Raw genomic sequence first — 25,025 nt, forward strand, 5'->3', positions numbered from 1 at the left:
ATTCCAGACTGAGTTTCCAAGCAAAGGTGAGCAAGCCCCTCGTGGCTCCCTCAAAGGCCCCACTTTTAGACCTACCCCCTTACAAACACTCCATGCCATACATAAGGCTTCCTTAATTTCATGTGAAGTGGGAACAAATTCACCTCAGAATTTAATAAATTCAGTTCAACTAATTAATCAATTCACCTTAGAATAAAATGCCAATTTTATTGAGCTAGAATAAATATAATGCATATACAGTGAGTGTATTTATAATGAATATAAAGAATATAATGGCTTGCTTTGCAAACCGAGCATTAAGACAAGCACTCCCCGCCCCCCTCAAAAAAAAAGACAAGCCCCACACCACCTCCTGGGAGGAGAGACAGACAGAGAGAGAGCAATCGGAAGAGTGAAAGATGTTTCCTCAGGCCATTCCACTCTGTGAGTAGAGACTCCACAGAATGAAGAACAAGATGGCAGATACTCCCTCTGCAGCTGGTTTTGGCTCCCACAATGCTTAGCACCTTTTTGGCACCTTGAGTGGATTCTGATAAAGGAAGATGTATATCTTTCCATATATCTTGAGCCCTAAATTCAAGGTAACTACTTCGTGATATACAAAGTCACATATATCCCATTTTAGTAGAGAAGTTATCTTTAAGGGGTAATTTTATGGGACACGATCTTTTTCTTTACCTACTGACTTTAGAACCTGACTTTTACTTAGCATCCAACAATACTGTCATTAACATTCACTGTGAGGAAATCAGACCATAGATCCAAACAAGAAAAAAAAACAGTCTCCTGGAATCTTACCACTCCGAGGTAACCACTGTGTGTTTCTGAGGGGCTTTTTCTCAAGGCAAGTATCTACAAATGCGTAGTTATTATATCCATATTTTCTAAAGGGAATACTGGAAAGAAGTTGGCCTTTTGAAATCTACAGGTTGTGATTTTTTTCAAAGTCTTTTCTTTAAGAATACAATGGGCTCGATTCTTTCCTTTTCAAGCTCCTCTTTATACTCTGGGCCAATTTTCCGCACTGTTACTATTTGTACCAGAAAACTCCTTGGCATCCTCAATTCTAAGCAGGTGAGAGTCAGAATCACTCCCAGTGGAAAAGAGGCCAAAGGAACCAGGATGAATCTTTTCCTTCTTCCCGATTTGGCCTCCGGTTAGTCCTGTAGGGAAGCTGGCCCAAGAAGACTGAATCACGTCCATAAATCACACCTGTACTCCGTCTCTCCTGCCCCTTGAGGCTGAGCCATCATCACCACAGTACAGAGGATGCCACGTGCCACTGGGTCCATGCGCCGTCATCACCACAGTACAGAGGCTGAGCCATCATCACCACAGTACAGAGGATGCCACGTACCACGGGGTCCATGTGCCATCAACACCACAGTACAGAGGATGCCACGTACCACTGGGTCCATGCGCCATCATCACCACAGTACAGAGGATGCCACGTGCCACTGGGTCCAGATGGTACCCACTACTTGTGCCATCTGGAAGCAGGTAGGCTCATCATCATTTCCTCCCGAGACCAGATGACACAGAGAGAAACGGAAGGAACACTTAGACTGAGAGAGAGATTTCAGAAATAAACACCCTCCCTTTACCCCCATTCAAACCATTTCTAGCCTCAGTTTGTTTCTTTGCCCAGTCAAGAAGGAAGGGATGATTTTGGCAGCGCTGAGGATGGGAGAAGAGCAGTGTGTGTGCAGCACCCCCAGTCTCCTGGCCTCTCCCCCTGCACTTCATTCTCCTTGCCGACCTGCCCTGCCACCCAGGACACCTCCCACCATGGCAGCCTCAGCGAGCTCCCACTGAAACAAAGGCATCCATCAGGTGGGCGTGTCCCTGCCTCGGGGTGAGAAAGCCCAAGCTATGCATATCTGGATGGACAGTGCCAGATGAGTTGCCCCAGGGGCATTTTGATGGCTCTATTACTTTTCAGTCAGAAGTTCCAACCCGGACAGGTATCTTATCACTGCTGCCATGTTCTAGGACCTGTTATGCAAGGACTACCAGTTGGGGTTCTGTGAAGTCTTCAAGTACAACCAAAAGGCTGCAGAGACCCATGGAAGGCATCCCTGTAAACAGAACACAGATATGGTGAGCAACCAGCACTCCCATTTGGATCAAAGCAGGAATATATTCTCATGGGCACAGAGGATTACCCCTTGGGTTGGCCTTCCAACTGCTTCTTTGGGCCCCAAGATCCATATGACTGTAGTGAGGGAGCAAAGATTATGGCGGGGATATCATACAGGTTCACCACCAGGCGTCAAGATTTTGAGGATAGAGTGCCAAGATCGTGGCTGCTCATGGCAATTCCAGATAAGACCCTGTGAAGGAATGGACGTGGGACATCTCTGGGTGGACCATTTCATCTTGCACCAGGTATATGAAGACTTTGGAATGACAGCAACCTTTGATCCTAAAGCCCATTCCTGGGACCTGGTATGGGGCCGGGTGCCACATCAACTTCAGCACCAAGGCCATGAGAGAGAATGATCTGAAGCACCTTGAGGAGGCCATTGGGAAACTGAGCAAGCAGTACATGCAGCTGAGCCTACGATCCCAAGGGGGACCTCAACAATGCCTGGCGCCTAACTGGACTCCACGAAACCTCCAACATCAACGACTTTTCAGCCAGCATGACCAACCGTGGCTCTTGCACCCCCATTCCCAGGATTGTAGACAGAAAAAGGGTTACTGTAAAGACCTCTGCCAGTCGTGACCCTTTTTCAATGATGAAAGCCCTCATCTGCACATCTTCACTTTTTTTTAAAACCTGGATGAATACTTTTAAATATATTTATTTATTTATTTATTTGTCTGTGCCAGACCTTAATTGTGGCTTGCAGGATCTTTCTTGTGGCATGTGAGACCTAGTTCCCTGATCAGGGATTGAACCTGGGCCCCCCAGCACTGGGAGCATGGAGTCTTAGCCATTGGACCACCAGAGAAGTCCCTGCACGTATCTTCTCAGTGAAACTGGCAGTGGGCTCACCCAGTACAGAAACTAAGTGGACTGACTTGCAGCCATCAAACCCCTCCTAATTCTACACCCCACTTCTACTCTTACCCCTCTCTCCATTGTCCTGATAGCTGTGACTTAAAGGATGGGGTACCAAGGTCTGCCTTAATTCCCCGCCCCCCCCCCCCCCCCCCCCCCGCCGCCAAAAAAAAGAGAGAGAGAATTTGGAGAGCAACAGAGTTCAATGTCAAATGCTAACTAGTGGGGAGAAAATGTTCGATACACTGCGTATTTTGTAACGGCCTGGTTTCATTTCGCTTTGCTTTCTTCAGTATTTGGTGGTTGCAAATCTAGTCCAAGATTGGCTGTGGATTTGAAAAATCAGTGGTTTTGATTAAGTATTTGGACTTTGATCTTTGAATGGAATTAACCTTAAAAAGAAAACAGTGCTGCTTAGATGAAAGAAATCACCAGCCTCCTGTTCTCCTGAGCGGAGCGTCAAGTTACTTCTATACCATAGCCAAGTGACTACTAAGGAATTTGATAATTACCTTTCCAGTTAGAATAGCACATATTCACTGCTCAGATTCAAGAATTTGTTTAAAAATGCAACTATAAATAGTGCAGGTACTTCCAGTTTCTAACATCAGTCTTGCAAATTTCCTGTCCTTATGAATAGCCTGTTGTTCAAGCCACCCAACCACAGTCAGCAAATGGACTCGCACGAGCTAGCACCCCTTCACCACCTTTGTGTTTATTTAACCACCTTGCTCTCAGGATAATTTAAGATGACTTTTAAATATTACATGCAATATAATGAAAGCAAAACAGTGGGTATATAAGAAAAAAATTTAAGGGAAAGAAACAGAAGATGAAGATGCTAAGGGTGAAATTTCAGTTTTGCAGGTTGTGAAGGTCTGTACGCTGGCTCAAGACTGCTTCGTATTTAAATATAAACAGAAAGCAGGGAGACATGGTCAGTTATATGATCTATAGCATCCATAGAATAAAAGCAGGTGTTTAGGAGAAAAACAACTACTTCTGGAACAAAGACCCACCAAAAATGTCTTCCATTGATCCTCATAAAGAAAACAGCATTCTTACCATAGATATGACAAGGAACTCCATAAATCTTTCTCTTAAAACATTTTTGTGTAGGCTGATGACTTCTTAAGAAATCTGAGTTTATTAAAAATCATTTCTGGAGACCAAAAGCTCATGGTTCAGATCCACAGCCTGTGTTGTTCAAGGAGAGATTTAAGAACTGGGAGAACACATAGACTATGAAAACCAGACCATCCTCATCAAGTTTTATTTCTTTAAACCAAGCATTTGTAAGCATTGTAAGCACAATGAGTTTACGGATCCTTTCCTTCTAACCAGCACTTGTGATGATAGTTAAACATCACTCTATTTGCTTTAACTTGAGCCACGTCAGGAGTAGGGTCAATGCCCCTGGTGGAAAGTGCAGGGAAGCGACCACACTTCATCCTTGTCATCCTTTGTCTTCTCTTACAGGGAAGACTTACAATGTCAAATTCTCTGCTTTGCCCCGTTTACCATCCCTTCAAGGTCTAGTTGGGCCATCCTCAAAACAACTTTCTCATGCAGTACTGCTTTACACAAGTAGAGGTCATGATCCTCTCTTTTGTCCCAGATCCCACATCTTCTCTTTGGGGTGTTCTCCAGTCCCTCTTGGGGCTTCCCTGGTGGCTCAGACGGTAAGGAATCCACCTGCAATGTGGGACACTCAAGTTCAATCCCTGGGTTGGGAAGATCCCCTGGCAGAGGGCATGGCAACTCACTCCAGTATTCTTGCCTGGAGAATCCCCATGGCCAGAGGAGCCTGGCGGGTTACAGTCCACGGCATCACAAAGAGTCGGATACAACTAAGCGACTAAGAACAAGATCAGTCCCTCTGCCCACCCTATCTTCTTCTCACGCCCCAAACATATAGATTGATCAGATATCCTGAGGGGTTCCAGAATTCACGTCTCTGGAGCTGTCCTGGAGTTCTGGCTGGGTCCAGGTTGGGGAGGACATCAGTGAATGTAGATCACCCCTGCTGGCTAGCAGGGTAGGTTTTTCATGGGACTGGGCTTCCGGAACGGTGCTCTCATGCTAATTCAGGGTGACTCACTCACATCAGACACAGGGAGAGTTCAGGGCTCTGGGCTATCAGGCATCACCACTGACCATTACGTTGGAGCCATGTCGGTAGGCTGTACATCACCTTTCTCTTGCTCCTTCCACCTCACCCCACCTCCCTCACCAAAATAAGTGCCAGGGGACCCGCACACAGTGGGATGTCACTGCTCACATAGCAAGGCAAGTTTATTTGTCCGCTCTCTTCCAACTCCTACCTAGTGATCTCAAGAGGAACAATGTTTCCCCTCTTTTTCTCTTCACTTTATTCCATTTGTCAGCAAAAGCCAAAAACCCATGTCTAATCATCTTAAACAGTGTAGCTAATAATGCTTTGGGGCTTCCTTGGTGGCTCAGTGGTAAAGAACCTGCCGATGCAGGAGACTCAGTTAGATTCCTGGGTGGGGAAAATCCCCTGGAGAAGGAAATGGCAACCCACTACAGTATTCTTACCTGGGAAATCCCATGAACAGAGGAGCCTGGCAGTCTACAGTTCATGGGACCGCAGAGAGTCAGACACTACTCAGCAACTCAACAGCAACAATTACAGAAAGAAGAGAAAGCCATAGATATAAAAGTCAGATTAAACATACTCAAAAACCAGGACCATCATCAACACCCCAACACCCCAAACCCTTAGGATATCTAAACGTCCCACCTATAATTCTCACAAGGTCTACCTATACTTCTAATAAAATTGTTCACCCTTACCACCAACATTCATGATAATTAAAAATGAATTCTTATTTGGTTTTATAGTTCTTCTATTTAAAAGCATGGACAGTGAAAAAGTAGTGTTTCATACTTGCATTAATTCCAAATGGGCAGGATTTCAAATATATATGAAGTTAAACAAGTTTCAAGGATTAACTAAACCACATAGCCATATATAATATTGTTTTTATAAGAAAATGTACTCCCAGTTCCCATAACCACTTTATAATTGAACTTCTGGTATAGAAAGTCGGGTACTTCCTATTCAGCGTCACCCACATGTACCAAAAGCATGAATCAGGATCACTGACCACCACTAGCAATGAATCATGCCTGAGCATATGAAGAAGGACAGATTATTCCAGAAATGGTCACTTCTGGAAGTGATGAGTTGTTCCAGAAATTTATTTGCGATATCAGTGCGACAAAAACCATTGCAACAAAAATCCCTTGATAGTGTGCACACACATGTGCACACATCCACACAGGTATACACATATATGTATACACATATATATATACATACACATATACACAGGTATACACCTGTATACACAGGTATACACATACATCCGCACAAAGACTTCCGAGGGTTGGGTCAGGTGTGAAAACACTGACAGTGACCACAGGTTCAGGTTTGTTACATTAAGACTTGTACTTGGGAGCTTGGGCTTGCACTGTCTCCCTTGGCAAGTGACCCAAACATTGAAAAGAGTTGTATTCTTTTCTTTGCAGACTCCTGGGAATATTTAAACCTCTTACCAAAAAAAATGTTGCTCATACTTTTGCTCATGAAAATGAGCAATATGAAATTAATGAGCTATATGAAATTAAATTACTATTAATGGGTTTAGGATAAAATGGAGGGTAAAAGAGCAGAAAACTAAAAGGCAGGCATCCTCAATTCCAGACCAGCTCTTCTACTAACCAGGTGACCTTGGGGAAGTTATCTCGTGTGTCTGAACCTCAGGCTGCTACGCTGTGACAGGGCAGGGTCAGACCAGAGTCACATCAAAGAGTCCTTCTGTGCTGAATGTCCGTGACTTCCCCCCTTGACCAGTCCCAGGTCACTTCAGACTGTTATTGCATCCACACAGGCCCTGGAGCACCAGTGCCAAAGCTGGGACCTCTGAGAGGTCCTAGGTAAGAACTGAATCCCACTGTTACTCAGACGAACGTCTGCACACTCTTGCCTCCCCCCTCTCTCTCCAGACATTTGGTGGCCTCCTGTGTACACAAACTCACAGAACTCCGTGCTGCCGAGTATAAACAGAGCGCTGTGCATACCCTGAAACTATGAGGGAACAGCTGATGGTATCATAACAAAAGGCAGAAAACTCGGCAAGCGGGTCCAAACCACACAGCAAATTCACGGCATGATGCTCACCCACCGCGGGAGGAGCTGGGGGTGTTCTCACCTGCCAGCGCTGACCCCTGCAGGCCCAGAGACAGCAAGTGTGAGGCCAGGGTGAGGAGGAATTCTTCCTCTGGCTTCCTCCAACCTCCTGGAGCCACGGGTGCTGGGCAGACCCTGGGAATGTTCGCCGGCTGCAGTCTTGGCTGCACAACAGTCAAAATAACCCCTCCTAAATCCTGATGTTTCTAGCCCAGAAATGCAGCCTCCGGGATTAAAGGGGAAGAGAGGAGAGCTGGGTGAGGTGCATGCCTGGCAGGGATCCTCTGGAGGGTTGAGTTACATTGTTATCATGCTAACACATTATGGATGCGTTTCTGCCAAAGGCAACTAGAGGCTAAACCAAGGTAGCTAAGAACCCAGAGCTAGGCCTGCGTTGTGGGCTGAATGAATGGTTCTGCCACTGGATTGGAAGACCCGAGAAGGCTGGGGTTTTGTCCGTCTTGCCCACTGTTGTGGGTCTGACTTCGCATCTGGGTAGTCTCCAATAAGCATTTGTTGTGCACTTGTCAATGAATCAGAAGGCAGGTAGCCTTTGAATGAGAGGAAGCTTATTGTAAACGAACAGTGAATGGGCGACCACAGACAAAATGTGGAAAAGGGGGCCACTCTGCAGGGCAGGGGAGTGCTCTAGCCTTTCCAGAACCATGAACACGTACCCCAGAAGTCTTGTGAGCCACCCTAGGCTGCTGTTTGCCTTCCAAGCTTTTGGTATTTTTTATTTTTTGTTTCATTTTTTTAAATTATTTATTTGGCTGCGCCAGGTCTTGGTTGCGGCATGTAGTATCTTTCCAGCTTCATTATGGCATGTGAGATCTTTAGTTGGGGCAGGCGAGTCTGCTTCCCTGACCCCAGGATCGAACCCAGGCCCCCTGCATTGGGAGCTCAGAGTCTTAGCCACTGGACCACCAGGGAAGTCCTGACTCCCAAGCTTTAAATACATTACATATGGAGGGGAGGCTATTAGCTCTGGGGATATGACATGGAGAAATTTGCTGTTTGTCTCAAGAGGCCCACTGGGCCATCCGTGGGGTAATGCTGACCAGGCCAAAGCCCTCATTCCTACTGATCCAAGGCGGTGGGGGTTAGCAATAAGAGCAGAGGAGAAAGGAGGCCGAGATAGCCTCTTTTTTCCCCCACTCCAAGCCCGCTCCCCACCCCCACTGTCTTGAGATGGTCCTCCCCAGGGTCAACAGGCAGCAAAGTCCCTCCAGCTCTGACTTGGATAGCTAGCTCTTTCCTCTTTGCTTTGTTGCTAAATTCTGAAAAGAAGTTTCTGGGAGGTGTGATTGCCCTATACCCCAAAGACTTTCACACCGAGGAAGGCGTGAAGGTGCTGGCATCAGGTGCTGCCATTAAGAGCAGCCAGGGTGGAAGCCCCAAACACCCGGCCTTGTGAATTTCACAGTCTGTGAAGTCTGGTTGACCTGTCTTGAGGGTTCCTGACACCCAGGTCCCGGTAGGAGAACACAGGCGGGGGTGGTGTAGGGGGCACGGAGCTACTTCTTTATCTGCTGACATTGGTTCAAGGGCCCAGTGTAGGCAAACCCGTAGGCTTTTGAGGATTCTATGAGATAATGCACGGGCAGAACCAGGCACAGTGCCGGGGAAACAGGCATGCCTTCAACAAATATTTATTAATAGCTTCTCTGTGCCAAGTACTGTTCTAGGCTCTAGGAAGATAACTCTGAACAAATAAAATCCTGTTCCTCTGGAGCTTCCATTCCACTAATTGTTAGTTGCTCAGTCCTGTCCAACTCTCTGTGACCCCATGGACTGCATCCCACCAGGCTCCTCTATCCATGGAATTCTCCAGGCAAGAATACTGGAGTGGGTAGGCAATCCCTTCTCCAAGGGATCTTCCTGACACAGGGATTGAACCTGGGTCTCCTGCATTGCAGGCAGATTCTTTATCGTCTGAGCCACTAGGGAAGCTCATTCCATAGAGGGAGACGGCTAATACGTTAACAGTATATCATGTGCCATGACAAAAACAAAGTAAGGTGAGCAGGTGGGAGGCTTCCATCCAGACTGGAGTGCCCCCGGGTAAGGAGGCCACAGAACAAGAGCCTCCAGCACTCCCAGAGGTGACCGGGCTGAGTCTAGAATAGGATGTTCACTGATGTGGGGCTGTGCCTGAATGCAGAGTAGGGGGTGGCAGGGAGGGGAGCAGGAGGGAGGCTATCATTAACCATCCATCTACCTTGAAGAGAGTTTGATGTTGTCTGAATGAACTTTCCAGAAGCCCCTCCCTCACCGTCTGCAAAGGAGTTATTGTCCTGAAGCGCTGCCTGTTAAAGACTGTCTCCAGCGCTTAAAACCAGCATCAAGTCCCCTTCAGGTTGGAGGAGAGGAGGGCTGGTGTTCCTGTCCCAACAGCCAGGGTCACCCAGATGCTGCCTCAGTTTCCCCAGGATGATAAACCTTTGAAAGTCTTAAAAACCCAACCATTCAGATCAAGTTCTTAGTCTCATGCGTACTGCCATGTGTCCCTGAGTGGGAAAGTTACGTGGCCTCCGTGAGCCTCAGTTTCCTCCTCTGCCATGGGGAAATTAGTCATGGCATCTACCTTGCGGTAGCCATGAGGCTGATAAAATGTGACAATCTGGGAAAGCACTTAGCACAGAGCCTGGTACATGCAATCGCCTCAGAAATGTTTGCTACAGATCCCAGGCTGCACCCCTATCTCAGTAGGTAGCAGACTCGACCTCTTCACCTCTCTGGTGCCGAGGTGACTGCACGCCTACCCAAGGACCTGAGAACCGAAGGCCACTGATAGTACACTCCTGTAGTAGAGGGCCAGGAATTGGGGAGCCTAACAGACAGCTTCAGCCTTCTGGAAGAGCACTGACTCTGGGGAAACACCTGCTGTGTTTACCACCTAGCTTCTATTCAGGCTATTTTCAGGAATGGTACCTTGATTCCCCTGGAGAACCTGCTCCCCCACTCTCAGTGACAGCATCTCAGAGGGAGGCCTCTCCTGGCTCCAGAGTGGAGCACAGGGTCTGGGTTTTCAACCCACCCGCACGCTCCATCCTCTTCACCACGGCCACTGGACCAAGGGCACGTGGGAACCCATATAAACCAATGAGCATCAGACCTGGACTTGTGGGGAGGGAGTGGTTCTCTCTTTCCTGCTGAACTGGACCTCAGAAGATGTGAATTAGAGCCCCTACAGGTTTCTTCCTCCTTAAAATTGGCACACTTCTACTACTTATACATTTTAAACATCATTTAAATATAAATGTGGCATTTATACACTAATTCCATCAGCAATTGGTTGAGGACTGCTCAACCAGGGGATATTAATTCCCTGGCACTCTGGCCTGTCTTGAAAGTGTACAAGTGGTTTCTGGTGGTCAGAGAAAAGCTACAGCTAAAGAGATGCAGGTGTTAACAAATGGAAATTGAGCCAGCATCCACTGAAATGGGTAAGGACCAAGGAAATAAGGATGAGGAACCCACAGCATCTGCTGTAGGTGAACATCCTTCCAGTGGTTGGGGTGGAGGGGGATTTGCCCTCTCATGCCATGGCCTAGATCTGGTCAGTGAGAGACCCCAGCTTCCCTTGGTCAAGCTTATAGTTCCAGTAGGGATGGGGAGGGATTGCTCATGACCTGGGCTGAGCCAGTCGACAAACCTCAGCCCTGAGAATTCTGCTAGAAATATTGGGCAAGAGATTTCTAAACTGAGATGATGGAAGCCTGGGGTTGCCAGGGACCACCAAAAGGAGAAAGCCTGCTGGAAAATGAAAGCAATACAGACAAACCCAGAGCTGAGGAACAGAGTCCTGATGAGATTGTCTAAATATTTGGATCTAGCCGTGTCTCAAACTCACGCCCTTGGACTTTTTAATTAGATGGAACAATACATTCCCTTTTATTCCCGAGTAAGTTAATTCGTGTTGTATTTCTATCACTTAAAGCTAAAAATAGCCCTGACTAATGCATGGGGCAATCAAGATTCTCTAAAACATGGCCCAATTCAAGTATCTATTGTTACCTTCTGCTGTTCTTCTACTCACGTCCTGCACTGCCTCCAGACTTGTAACTGACTGGATCTCCATTTTTTAACTTTTTGGCCACAGCATGAGGCATGCAGGATCTTAGTTCCCCAGTCAGGGATCAAACCCAAGCCCCCTGCAGCAGAAGCTCAGAATCCTAACCAGTGGACAGTCAAAGAAATCCCTAGATTTCCTTCATATACATATACCCCACCCCCTCTGAGCATCACTCACCTCACTCCCATCCTCCAAGATTGCCTATTTAAACCCTAGCCATTGTTCTAGGACCAACTCCACTCCCATCTCTTCCAAAAAGCCGTACTGACCAGCCCAAGCTACAGCTCTGCCTCATTCAGGTAGTGGTTTTCATAACGTGGCTATTTCCGTAACAATGATACAAGTACGTTTTCCTGGCTCCCCATCAAGACTAGAAGCCTTGTGTGTAACTGTGTCTTTCACAATGCCCAGAATGGACTAGTCCTGCAGTATGCAAAACAAAACCCAGGTTGACTCAAATCTCTTTTTGAAAGTGTCTTAAAACTAAATAAATGGTGATGACAGTTTGGGTTGGTCGTATGAAGAGCCCAGAAGGTAAGTACTTCTTACTTCTCTGTTTTGCCTGAGACCAACAGACCAGAATGCTGCCGAAGGAGGCCCACTAGGGAATCTGTCCCTTCACCCACACAGCAGGGCACAACCATTTCCTGAGCACCCCAAGCTACAGCTCACAGACCCCTGGTAGCAGATATCTGCCTTTTCTGACTTCTCAAAAGGCTTCGCATGATATAGGCACATTTGAGGATATTCATGTTGAGTGTGTGTGTAAGTGTGTAGACATCTCTCACCTTCCTGGGTATAGATATGTGGCTTAGATTTTGTCACTTAGATGCACCTGCAAGAGACTTTGGTTTGGAAGTCAGCTGAGGACACAGGAGGAGTGCAGGCGTATATTTTGGGGGCCCGCATGGTGGCAGGTTTCTGGAAGTGGAGGCTCATGGCCACACCCTGCCTGCAGCAGAGACAAGCCTGGTTCCGTGGCTGGCAGTGGCAACTGCTCTCTGCCAACCCAACCCTGCAAGCTGTAATCCAGGAGCTGTTCCCAGAGGCTCAGCTGAGAACCTGGTCCTCCAGCCCTTCTGACAATTCCACCGGCTTCCCGATGTCGTCAGATAAACTCCTTCCTGCTTAAACCAGCTAGAGTGAACTCTGTGTTCTGCAACTGTGCACTCTGATGGGCGAGGCCCAGTGACTTTCCCACTTTCCAGGCAATAATCGGAGTTACGTGACCTCTCCTGGCTGATGGCCAGCCCCAATTCTTCTAGAGGTCAAAAAGCCCTGGAGCTGTTGGAATTATCTACTATTCTGCTCTTGGAGGAGGCAGGTTGACCAGCAAGACCAGGTGGCCTTGGGGAAAATCTGCTTGGATTCTGTATATTTATCCTGGTTTGATTGGAGATTCTTTCTTTTACCCCAAAGGTGACTTTTAGTTGATTGGAAGCTTTCACTAAATAAACATAAAATCACTTTTGCCTCTCTCAAAGACTTTTATAGCACCAGAAATTCAAGATTTAAAAAAATAAAAGCAAAAACCCAAATCTTTCCCCCAGCGTGAGGCTGCCTCTGAATCTACAGACCAAGTTCCTCTAGCTCGGGTTCCTCTTGCTGGCTTCTGACTCAGCTCATTTTCCCCTTCTGGGGCCTCTGGAAGACCTTTTTCATCTCCCTCACCCTTGCTCTTACACAGCTGCCTAAATCATAGTTTCCCTGGAGCGCCTGGTGACTTCCCAATTAACTTGACCATGTGTCTACGAGGTTCGGGGATCTGGAGCTGAGGTTAGGGTTGGGGGTCAACCTTCATAAATGCCTTTTCTCCTCTGTCTGACCCTGAATTTTAAGGCAACCCTTTCCTCACTCTGCTTCCCACTCTCCACTCCAGCCAGCTCCAGACCAGACCAAGAACTCCCCAGTGAGGAAGTTCAGCCTCCTGCTCAAAATTTATGGTCTCCTTGAAGGGTACCGCAGGGAACAAGAATGTCGGTTTATGGGGAGTACCCAATTCTTCTACTGCAGAAACACAAGCACGCTGACTTTATTTCCATGTGGTCACCACAGATCCTGCACAGGAATTCTCCCCTGTTGTCCTTCTAGTGTTCATTCATCAAACACTTATTTTATCCCCTAGAGAAATACTCTGGACTGAAACCCCATAAGAGGATAGGTTCCGAATGGCTTGCCAGGGTCTGTCAGAGAGGCTTTTGTGGACAAGTCCTGGCCAACAGCTTAAAGAGAAACGAGGTCCCCAGAGGCCCCTGACTGTCTGATCATGTGACCCTCTTGGCTTGGTGACAAGGACATCCTGTTCCTCTTGGAGTGATGGCTCTACTGGGGAAGTGACTGTGTCATATCTGGGACAGGAAAAAAGCTATTTCAAGTCTTGAAGTAATCACTCACTCAGTTTGTGCAGCCTTTTCAGGAACTGCCTGGACAGTGGAGAAAGACCAAACTTGAGGGAGGGGAACTAGAAGTTGATGTTGCCACAGCCCATGAGGACCACCCGAGAGGGAGGAGAGGGGCAGGAGACTGGCATGGCACTCCTCCGCTGTGACACATTTCTGCACAGCCATGAAACGACGACAGGTGGGGATCAATACACATGACCCCCAAGCCAAGATGCAGAGGCCTCTCTATACTTCCAGGTAGACAAGGAAGAATGGGAACATCCTTATCTTCACAGCATCCTTGTGGTCCAAAAGCACAGTGTGGGACTTCCCTGGTGGTCCAGTGGTATAGAATCTGTCTGCCAATGCAGGGGACATGGGTTCGATCCCTGGTCCGGGGAGATTCCACATGCCACAGGGCAACTAAGCCCGAGCATCACAACTACTGAGGCCACCCTCTAGAGCCTATGCTCCTCAATAAGAGAAGCCACCACAGTGAGAAGCCGGTACACCACAACTAGGGAGTGGCCTTTGTTCGGCAACAAAGACTCAGGGCAGCCAAAAATAAATTAGTTTATTTTTTTAAAGTACGTTGAACAACAGGATAGTACCTGAGGACTGTGAAGGTTCTTCCGTGGCTGGCAGGGTCTCCCATGTGCAATGAGAGAGTTAAGGAGCCTTATTTGTATATTTCCTTCAGGAATTCTGGAAGTCAGACCCAAAACTTATTTCCTTATCAGTACGGTAGTAAGAGTTACATTCAGAAAACTCATGGATGCACACATAGTGACCAGTAAGTGATTTGACCACCAAATTCCAGGGAGGAAAGGCCATATTCCTAAAGATATCATCTCTGTTTTCAGCATAATGCATTACCTGGGCCTTCTTGGCACATTATAAGTGTTTGTATACTTATTGGAAGAATGGTTTTATGTTCATGTGTAGAATTTTTATGTCATTTGACATTCTCATTTTCCTTGAGAGCAGAGTGTATGCAGCTGTTTGAGTATCAGAATGGTAAAGACTGAGTCTGGATTTTTATTTCTTAACAAGGAATTAGTCAATCACGTTAATTTTTTTATTTGCCTAGTAAATAAAAAGAAAAGGCAATGAAAGGCAGAAAGGTGATTTACTACAAGTCTGTAGAGCTCTGGGTTTACCTCCAGGAAGCCCTGACCTTACCCAAGTAGTCTCTCCATTATCATGCAAAAATCAAAGAAAAATAACATTGCTCCCAGAAATTTCAGGGCAGCTGCTGTTTTTAACTTTAGATTGGAGATGGCAGATATTTGGCATGCTTGCTACTGCTTTGTATTCTGTGCCCATGACAGACATCACTAATCAATTATTATAATGCTATACCATAGACCTTCAGAGTCTTTCTCGCACTGTATCCCGGGCAGCCACTACCAATCAACTGGAATTCACACAGAAAAAAGAAATCAGCTTGTCAGCTTTGCTCTAGCCCATGACAGGATGTGGTACTCTATTATCCCAAAGCAATCTGGAAATCTCACAAGGCTCTTTATAATAACAGTAAACACAGAAATTACAGAAGTACAGATATGAAAGGGACCATAGAGATCATCTGGCTTAATTCAAATACAAGATGAGCCTGGAGCATCTTTTTTATTTATTTGTTATTTTATTTTTTTCTGCACTGGGTCTTTGTTGTTTCACACAGTCTTTCTCTAGTTGATGTGCATGGGGCTTCTCAATGCTGTGGCTTCTCTTGTTGTAGCATGGGGTCCAGATCACACAGGCTTCAGCAGTTGCTGCTTGTGGGCTCTAGAAAGCAGGCTCGGTAGTTATAGCACACAGGCTTAGTTGCCCCCAGGCATGTGGGATCTTCCCGGACTAGGAATGGAACCTGTGCCCCTGCAGTGGCAGATGGATTCTTAACCACTGCACCACCAGGGAAGTCCCAGCCTGGAGCTTCTTATATTGCAAGTGGGGTCCCTGATGTCCAGAGAGGTTGAGCTACTTACCCAATGTCAGAGCATTAGTGAATGCCACTAACATTTCCTCATGTCTATACAGTGTGTTAGAGATAACAAAGTACTTTTACCCGAAGCATCTCATATGATCTTTCATTCACTCAATAAATACTCAATGAATTCTTATTGTGCTCCATGTACTGTGTTGGAGAATAGGAAAACAGCAATCAGTAAAGAAAAAGGTTTGATTCCTTCCTTCCAGTTAGGTAGGGAGCCTTAAAATAACCCCATGACCTGGGCAGGACAGACACTACTTTCCTCAGCATTTTAGGTAGAAGGGGGATGACAGTTAAGAGAGGAGATGACACTAATTAAAAATGGTAGCTCTGGAATGTACAAGATCCCTCAAGTGGGCACTTTTGGATGCAGTCACTACTGTGTGACCGGTAGGGACCAAATTTCCAGACCCTCTAGTCATTTGTTAACCAACTCTCCCCCCATTTCAGGATGCACAACGTATGAAGGAATCTTCCTGGATCTACCTCTCTATTCAGGAAACAGTGGTTATTTCTCCCAACCCCGTATAAATAATTTCACAGGGCTTCTTTCTGCAGACCTCTTCTCACAAAATGGTGAGAACAGCACAGACATGGGAATTAGAGCCCTGACTCCTGTCCCCATCATGTCTCACACCAGTGAGTTCATCTTGAGCAAGTCACATCATCCCTCTGGGACTCAGTTTCCCCATCTGGCAGGGAATTAGTTAGAGCCATGAGATCTCTAAGCTTCCTTTCCCCTGATACCTGATAGCTCTGCTAGACCAACGAAGAGACAAGCTGTTCAGTCATACTTCTCCTTCTACTAGACATGCCATGTAACAGCTGTCTTTGCAGCCCAGGCCCATCTTGCAAAAGCAGCTCCACAGAAAGTATAGCAAAGCCTGAAGAACCAAGTTCTAATCATGAATCCGACTGATCACATGACCAGAGAAACCAATGCAAACTCCACATGTCATGGCTTCTTCTTCCCTTATGCAACAGTAATGATGTAATCAAAGATAAAGCCAGAAGTGGAAACACTTTGAAAATATTAAGATGGGATCAAGAAGGGGAAAAAAAAGAGCTGACCTCAACAACTTTGGGAAATGATGCATTGATTGGAGTCCATAAGGCTAAATACACACACACAAAAAAACAACCAGTACAAAGACAGAATTCTAGTCAAAATTTTGTTTTTCATAGGGATATGGATTAGCCATTCTGAAACTACATGTATAATAGGGTTAATCAAACAAGTATTTAATTTACAGACAATGGGAGCCAGGTTCCTTACTGTCAGAGAAAGAAGTGATGATGAAGAGAGAGGGAATGCTAGAATGAATCTTGCAGTGCTGGATCAGAGTGGAGATATCAATATGAATTCATTTTTACTTAAGTATGCATGCAGATAGATACAGAAATAAATATAGATATGTACATATGCATAGGTAAGTATGAATGCATGTATATACATATATATGGGTATGTATACTTATAGACACAGAAATAAATGAAGATATGTGTATATGCACAGGTAAGTGTATATATGTATTTCCTAACTCTGTCCACCAAGAAGGTATAGAAGCAAATGACACCCCGGTAGCAAAAAGCACACCAGGAGTTCAGAATTTGGTTTCTAAATACCATTCTAAATAAAAGTAACCATGGTGCTTCAGAGGAAGAACTGATTCTTGGGCTGGAGCAGGGAAAATACATAGTAAGCCTGAAGCATCATATAGTACCAGAAAGTAAAGAAATGGGGGAAAAAATGGGGAACATGTGAAAGGGCACAAGAGTCACACTTAAGGTTCTCAATGGCTAAAACTGCAATGGTTTGAGAAAGTATTGGGTTATCATTCAAAGAATAAAATAAATATCCATGAGTCCATGCCATGAATAAATAAGTTATGGGAAAGAGACAAATCTTCTTTATAGAATTCCAAAATATACATGTGGATTCTCCCTCCTCAAGGGAATGGAGCTTCATTCCCTTCCCTTTGAATGTGGGCTGGACATGGTGATTCACTTCCATTAAGTAGAATCTAGAAAGGAAAAAAATAGTCATTTTACAGTGGAGAAAACTTAAGAATAAGTCACCTTATCCATATGATCAAGGGTAGCCTCACCACTGATTAGTCATATTGGTGTCATGTACCTCCTGATATGGTGTGAAAAGCAAGGGTACTTCACCTCTGTGGTGTTCTTCTAGAAAATCCACAACCCTGGTCTAATCATGAGAAAACCTCAGACAAACCCAAATCGAGGCACATTCAGTAAAACACCTGAAAGTGTCAAGGCCATGAAAAATAAAAAAACATTGGAGATATGTGCACAGACCAGAAGAGACTTGACAACTAAATGTAATATGGTATCTTGGAACAGGAAAAAAAAAAAAAAAAAGACATTAGTAGGAAAACTGGGGAAATCCAAAGATAATCTGTAGTTTAGTTAATGGCATTATACTATTGTTAATTTCTTAGTAAAGCAACCCAGGGAAACGCTATCTGTAAGGAAGGATCATTACATCTGCATTTAGAGGTAAGGCTGAAATTCTAGACCACTAACCAACCACAGGGTGCACATCACAGAGACCAGAGACCAGATATGCCACAGTTTGAAAAAAGGTTTCAACCTTTTTGGGCGAGAATTGAGAGCAGTCAGGATGGAAGGTAGGAAGCTGTATGGGGCCTCCCCAGCCTTCACTCATGTCTCAGTGAGATGAACAGGCCTCCATAGGAAGTCACTTCTGTTCTACCACTTAGTTCTTACCTCTAGGCAAAGTCATTCTCTGGAAGCTGTTTCTCTGAAAGGGACCTGGTTTGTGATCAGAATCCATTGTCAGGGAGAAAAAGTTCCTTCTCCCACGCAAATGCCAGGCAGGGGTTGGTGCCAAACGGTCACAGGACCCTCATTTTCTGCAACAGTGATTGCTTTGTGTACAGGGGGCAAGATGCCAGGGCAACTGCTGGGGAAACTACCGGCTGCATTGCAGGGCCCCAAGCTTTGGGGGAATTTCAGACTAAGATGGGTGGAAGAAAGAGAACTTCACCACGTGGTCTCTGCCATCTTCCGGGAGTCATTGATGGGGAAATAGCGGAGAGACACTATTCATTCCTGTTCCACACATGCAACAGCAACCCTGGTGACAGCAGAGCAGAGACCTTCCAGAGGGGACAGCATTTAAAATGAAGCATCCTCTAGAATGAAGTGCCAGACTAGCCAAGCTTTTCAAAGAGGGGGGTTAATTCCTTTAAGTGTTTAACTTTGGTCATTTGGGTTTGATGAAGACCTTTTCAAAGCTTGTTACTTGCTCCCCCACCTTATTAAACAGAGTTGGGTGGTTGCAGGTCATTATGGGGAACAGCAGTTACGCCAAGTGCTTTGACATAGAAGAGCATTCAGCATTCGGGACATTTGCTGAATGGGTGGTGATCTCAGCAATGGCCCTGAAATTCACTTTCTTGAAAGAATCCCTGACATCAGCTTGTTTTTCCTTCAGAAAAGTGCAAGACATGTTCCCTGTTCTTCACAAAGGCAAAACAGAAAGCTGGCCCAGAAGCTCTGTGACCTTGACCAAGTGATGTCATCTCTTAGTGGCTCAGATTCCTTATCTGTAAAATCAGGAATAACGTTATGAAATTAGATAATGCATGTTCAGAACATACATGAGATACATTAGAAAAATGCTTAGCAGAACAGTGCCCAGCACCCAAGAAGAACTCAGTGTGTTGATTATTACTATTGGCAGAGGAAGACAAGTCCCTGGATCAGATTGATTCAGTCTACTGCCTTTTGCTACATGTTCACCAGCATCACCATCCCAGAAGCCACACTGTTGTTGACTTCATCTCCTGGACCTCATGTGGACACCGGCCGAGCTGTGCAGATTCTGATCCACGCAGCTCTCCTCCAGCCTGTACTTTATCCAGTGAGAAAGGGCAGAAGGAGATTTCCCTGCGTCAGCAGCTTCAAGTACCAAGGCCTCTCGCAGTCCATCCCAGATGTACCAGAAGGAAGCACTCTGGAAAAGTGCGCTCTGGGTGTCTGGGTGGTGTCTACCGCCGACCCGCCATTGAGGAACCCCCGTCTCTGTGCTCCTAGGGGCACTTTCACCGGGTTTGGAAGACGAGCACCTAGCTGAGAGAATGGCAAAGCATCGCCCTTTCCCCCAGGGAGCTCGAGGAAGGCACACTCTGGCCTCGAAATTCCTCTCTCTCCCAATGGCATCACCCGCAGCGTCTCCAGCTGGGAGGAGGTTGGAGGAGACCTCACCCTCCGCAGACGCGCCCAGGGCCACCCCCAGTCCCCGGGCCGCACTGGCGGTGGGGATTTAGCGGGGGAGATTCAGGATACTCGAACAGCGGACTCATCCAAACCCGAGGCTCTCCTGTTTACCCAGGTCACCCTCCCCACACCCCCGCGCAGCTCCTGCCCTCCTAGAAGGGGTGCTCAAAGTCAAAACCAAAGAGGCCGCTCTCCACTCTCTGCCCCGCGTGGGAGCAGGCTTTCAACCGCATCCCCCGCCTCCTGGGCCCCGGGCCCAACAAGCCTGGGGAGACTGCTGCCTCGCGGCGCCCCTCCAAGGAAAGGATCAGCCCCTTCGTTTGTGCAGCCTTCCTTCTCCCAGCTTTGGCGGATGTCATCCTGCAGACAGCACCTCCTCGGCTCTGCCAAGGCTCTGGTGCCAGGCCCCCATCCCCCACCCTGGGCGCTGGTGGAGCCCTGCTGCCAAACACACAGAGCCTTCTCCCCTTATAGAGACATTCATACCTGCCCCGAACCTCCCTCCAGTGACAGAGTAACTCACTAAAGGGATGAGCAAGAGACCAAAGAGGTCTGGGGAGTCCCTCCTGGAAGCTGGAGGGGCAAAGGCAGCACCCCCACGCCTGGCATGCTGTGGGTGTTCAGTCACTATCTAGTTTTGCTCTCCCCTTCCTCTTTTTCTTTCTCAATATCAGACCCTCTCTCTCCTCCCACCCCCTTCTCTTGGTTTCCTGCTCCATCCCTTCTCCCAGTTTCTCTCCTTTGACGGATGCCTCCTGCCTGCCAAGGACACTGGTAGGACTGAGGGGGCTTCCCTCGCCCCTCAGAGCATCTCCTGGCCCCACAGGCTGCTGACCTCTGAACCTGCCTCCTACTGGTAACCCTGACATTTCCCTAAATTCACTCTGACTCCTTCTCCCCAAGAGAGGTGCACACCCACACCTCCAATCCTGGCTTATCCAGTGTGCTCTGGTTGAAGGAATCAGATTTATACCAACCTGAACATCCCAAAGTGCTCCTGAAGCACATTTGTGCATATTCATAGGATTTTTCAGCTTTACCAAAACCTCTCCAAAGCTTGTTAAATGCTACCTTATAAAGTTTTAATTTTGTTTTGTTTATAAAGTTTCATTTTATGATAATGATATTGCAGTTATATTTTTTAAGTCCTTATCTGAGATATATTTGTTTAAGTATTTACAGATGAAATGACGTGACTGTAGGGGAGTAATCAGATCAGAGAATAACCTTGGGTTGATGTTTCCTGGGATTAGGTAATGGCAATGTGAGGGTTCATCACACTCTCCACAGTCTTTCTCCATAGTAGAAAATTTACAATACTCCAGTAGTCAGAAAAGAGGGCTTCCCTGGTAGCTAAGTAAAGAATCTCTCTGCCAATATAGGAGACATGGATTTAATCACTGGGTCAGAAAGATCCCCTGGAGAAGGAAATAGCAACCCGCTTCAGTATGCTTGCCTGGAGAATCCCATGGACAGAGGAGTCCAGCAGGCTACAGTCTATGGGATTGCAAAGAGTCAGACACAACTTAGCAGCTAAACAACAATAACAATCAAAAGAGAAAGAAATGAGTGAATAAACAAAGATTGGCAGAATGTTAATAATTACTGAAACTGGATGATAAATACATGTGAGTTCACTGTATTAGTTTCTCTACTTTTTTATATGTTTGAAAACTTCCATAATAAAAAAAAAGTTTCACATATTTTAAAGATGTCATCTTATCCTGACAAACCTAGACAGTGTATTAGAAAGCAGACACATCACATTCAAAAGCTGACAAAGGTCCATATAGTCAAAGCCATGGTTTTTCCAGTAGTCATCTACAGATATGAGAGTTGGACCATAAAGAAGGCTGAGTGCCAAAGAACTGATGCTTTCGAACTGTGGTGCTGGAGAAGATCCTTGAGAGTCCCCTGGACAGCAAGGAGATCAAATCAGTCAATCCTAAAGGAAATCAACCCTGAATAGTCATTGGAAAGACTGATGCTGAAGCTGAAGCTCTAATACTTTGGCCACCTGATGCGAAGAGCTGAGCCATTGGAAAAGACCTTGATGCTGGGAAAGATTGAGGGCAGGAGAAGGGGACAGCCAAAGATGAGATGGTTGGATGGCATCATTAACTCCATGGACATGAGTTTGAGCAAACTCCTGGAGACAGTAAAGGACAGGGAAGCCTGGGGTGCTGCAGTCCATGGGGTTGCAAAGAGTCAAACACGACTGAGCGACTTAACAACAACAGTCTTATCCTAAACCCTTCAGCCACGTAAAGCCGCTCTCCTGCTCAGAGCGCACGGCCGAGATGCTGAGGACAGGTGTTTCCTCAAGCCTCCGGTGCAGCTGCGGCCCCTCCTCTCGGAAGGGCACCCTGAAGTGCTCCAGAACTGAGACTGGCTGGGCAAGGCTGCATTTCCACCTCCATGCCTTTGCACCTTCTCTTCCTTCCACGTGGCCTGCCCTTCCCTGACTCTCCTACCCCTCACTCAGCCTGGCCCTCTGCCGTCAAGCTTTCGCCGGTTCTCCAGGCTTTGTACCTCCACAGAACCCGATACATTCTTCAGTGTTACACCAGTCACTTGGAATTCTAATATTTTTTTTATGCCTAGCCCCCACACCCTCACTAGACTTTTAACTACTCAAGAGCAGGGATTTTTTTTAATTCAACTTTCCATAGTCATGACTTCGAATACCATCTATATCTTCATGACTCCCCAGTTAACACCACCAACCAGACTCTCCTAAACACTGGAGCCATAGATTCAGATCCGAATGTCCTCTGAACTTCTCCCCTTTGATGTTCTACAGGCCCCTAAAATCTGGGGACTCCCAAACTGAATGCATTGTCTTCCCTAAATGTTCTCCCCCTGCCCTTCCTGAGCAGGTGAGCAGGATCAGTCTCCATCCAGTTGCTCAAGCCACACACCTGAGCTTCACCCTTTACCCTCCTTCTCGCCTGCCTTCCACCTGTTGATTCCACACCCTACATCATTTTTGATAAAGCGCCCACCTCTCATTCTCACAGCCCCCTCCTTGTTGAAGCACCATCATCTCTCACCTGATCAACTGCAAAAACTTCTTAACTGTTCCCCAATCTTGCCCCCTCCTTAGTCTCTATAAGAAAGCCTGATCTTTCTAAGATGATCTTTGTGGAATGCCAATATGATCCTCAATGAAATTCTTCCATGTCTCCATAAAGTCCAAATTCCTCAATATTAAAATGGACTACAAGGCCCTTTGTGGCTGGCCTCAGCTTATTTCACTGTTTACAATTTCTTTCCACAACCCTGCCCACCAGTCCCCAAGACACACACACACACACACACACACACACACACACGATAAGTTCCAGCTATTTGGAAAGACTGGCTTGCTATATTCACTGTCTGTATGGCACAGTGTCACCAAATATCACATATGCTTGCCTATATTTCTTGTCCTGTAGCAATTAGATGGAGCGATGTGACTAGTTCTGGCCAATGAGGTATGAGCCGAAGTCATGTGGATACTCCCAGGCTAAAGCACTTGAATCTCCAACGTACTCCCTCCCTCTCCTTTCCTTTCCTTCTCCTTCTTCCTGCCCCTTCCCCTCCTTGCCTCTCTCTTTCTTCTTCCTCAGCCATATGTTGAAATGGTGGAGCCTTGAGATGGAAGCATCCTGGATCTCTCAGTTATTCCATGAAAGCAGTTGCCCTGATCTCACATCAGGCTTCTCTTGAGTGAGTTTTCTTGTGTTAAGCTACTTAGAGATTGAAGGGTTTTGTTTCATTTATTGAAGCATAACCTATATTATCTTCTCCAGGTCTTTTGTACTAGGTCCTTCCTGTGCCTCCAGTGATTTTCCCTCCTGCCTCTCTACACCCACTTCCACACCTGGCTGACTCCTATTTTTCTATCAGGCTTAGCCTGGCTGTCACTTTCTTCTGAATCCCTAGGTCCAGGTCTGGGATTCTTACTGAGAACTTCCTTAGCACCCTGTGAAATCCTTCTTAGCATTTTGTGCTGTATATTAGAATGGCCATTCATCTGCCTCTTATTCCCCGCTAGGTCTACAAAGCTAGAGTGCGTGTCTGTCTTGTTCATAGCTTTGTCCTCAGCACCTGACAGAGGGCCCGCATCTAGGGTTTTAGCAAATATTTGCCCAACAAATAAACTTTGTATTCACAAAATCTAGGGCTTCCCTGGTGGCTCAGATGGTAAAGAATCCACCTGCAATGAGGGAGACCTGGGTTCGATCCCTGGATTGGGAAGATCCCCTGGAGGAGGGAATGGCAACCCACTCCAGTATTCTTGCCTGAAGAATCTCCATAGACAGAGGAACCTGGTGGGCTACAATCCATGGGGTTGCACAGAGTCAGACATGACTGAGTGACTAAGTACACAGCATAGCCCCTAGATCAATACATATTTGTTCAATGAATGAATGACTTTATAATCCCTAAAATCAGACAAGCAAAAGAAAAAAGGTTTGGGTTTTATAAAGTAGCCCATAATCATATTCATAAACAGTAGCCCATATTCATAAACAGCCTTGAATTATGGAACTATATTCACAAGCGGTTTTAGATACACAAATTAGCATATCGACCCCCTCAGCTCTGCCCTGACTCCAAATGTCCATTATTTTACTTTAGTTAGTCTTTAGTCTCTCTTCTGGGGCTTCCCAGGTAGCTCAGTGGTAAAGAATTCACTTGTCAATGCAGGAGACATGGGTTCAATCGCTGGTTCCCATAGGGATCCCATAGGGATCCCATAGGGAAGGAAACAGCAACCCACTCCAGTATCTTGCCAGGAAAATCCCACAGACAAAGGAGCCTGGTGGAGGGAGCCCATGAGGTCGCTAAGAGTCAGACATGACTGAGCCTGCCAGCCCAAGGCACAATTCCCTCTTCTGGTGGTAAACTATCAGAAATAATTCAGGATTCGGCAGGGTGGGAAGTTCCCCCTTTTTAATGACTTATACTCAGTTGGGGAAACAAAATAGAAATTTACAGTCAAGTCCTTACTCTCCTCCTCCCTCACTTTTTTGTGTTTGTTTAACTTTTTCTCCCCATAACCTACTGGGACCACAGAAGGACCTGCTCTAATC

At 46.3% G+C, this 25,025-nt stretch overlaps 1 pseudogene; it reads left to right on the plus strand.

Moving 5' to 3' along the window:
• Positions 1–1,788: 1,788 nt before the first annotated feature.
• Positions 1,789–22,327, plus strand: LOC133066802 (glutamine synthetase-like; annotated as a pseudogene).
• Positions 22,328–25,025: the final 2,698 nt, after the last annotated feature.

This window comes from Dama dama, chromosome 12 (assembly GCF_033118175.1).
Source record: "Dama dama isolate Ldn47 chromosome 12, ASM3311817v1, whole genome shotgun sequence".
Lineage (NCBI taxonomy): Eukaryota > Metazoa > Chordata > Mammalia > Artiodactyla > Cervidae > Dama > Dama dama.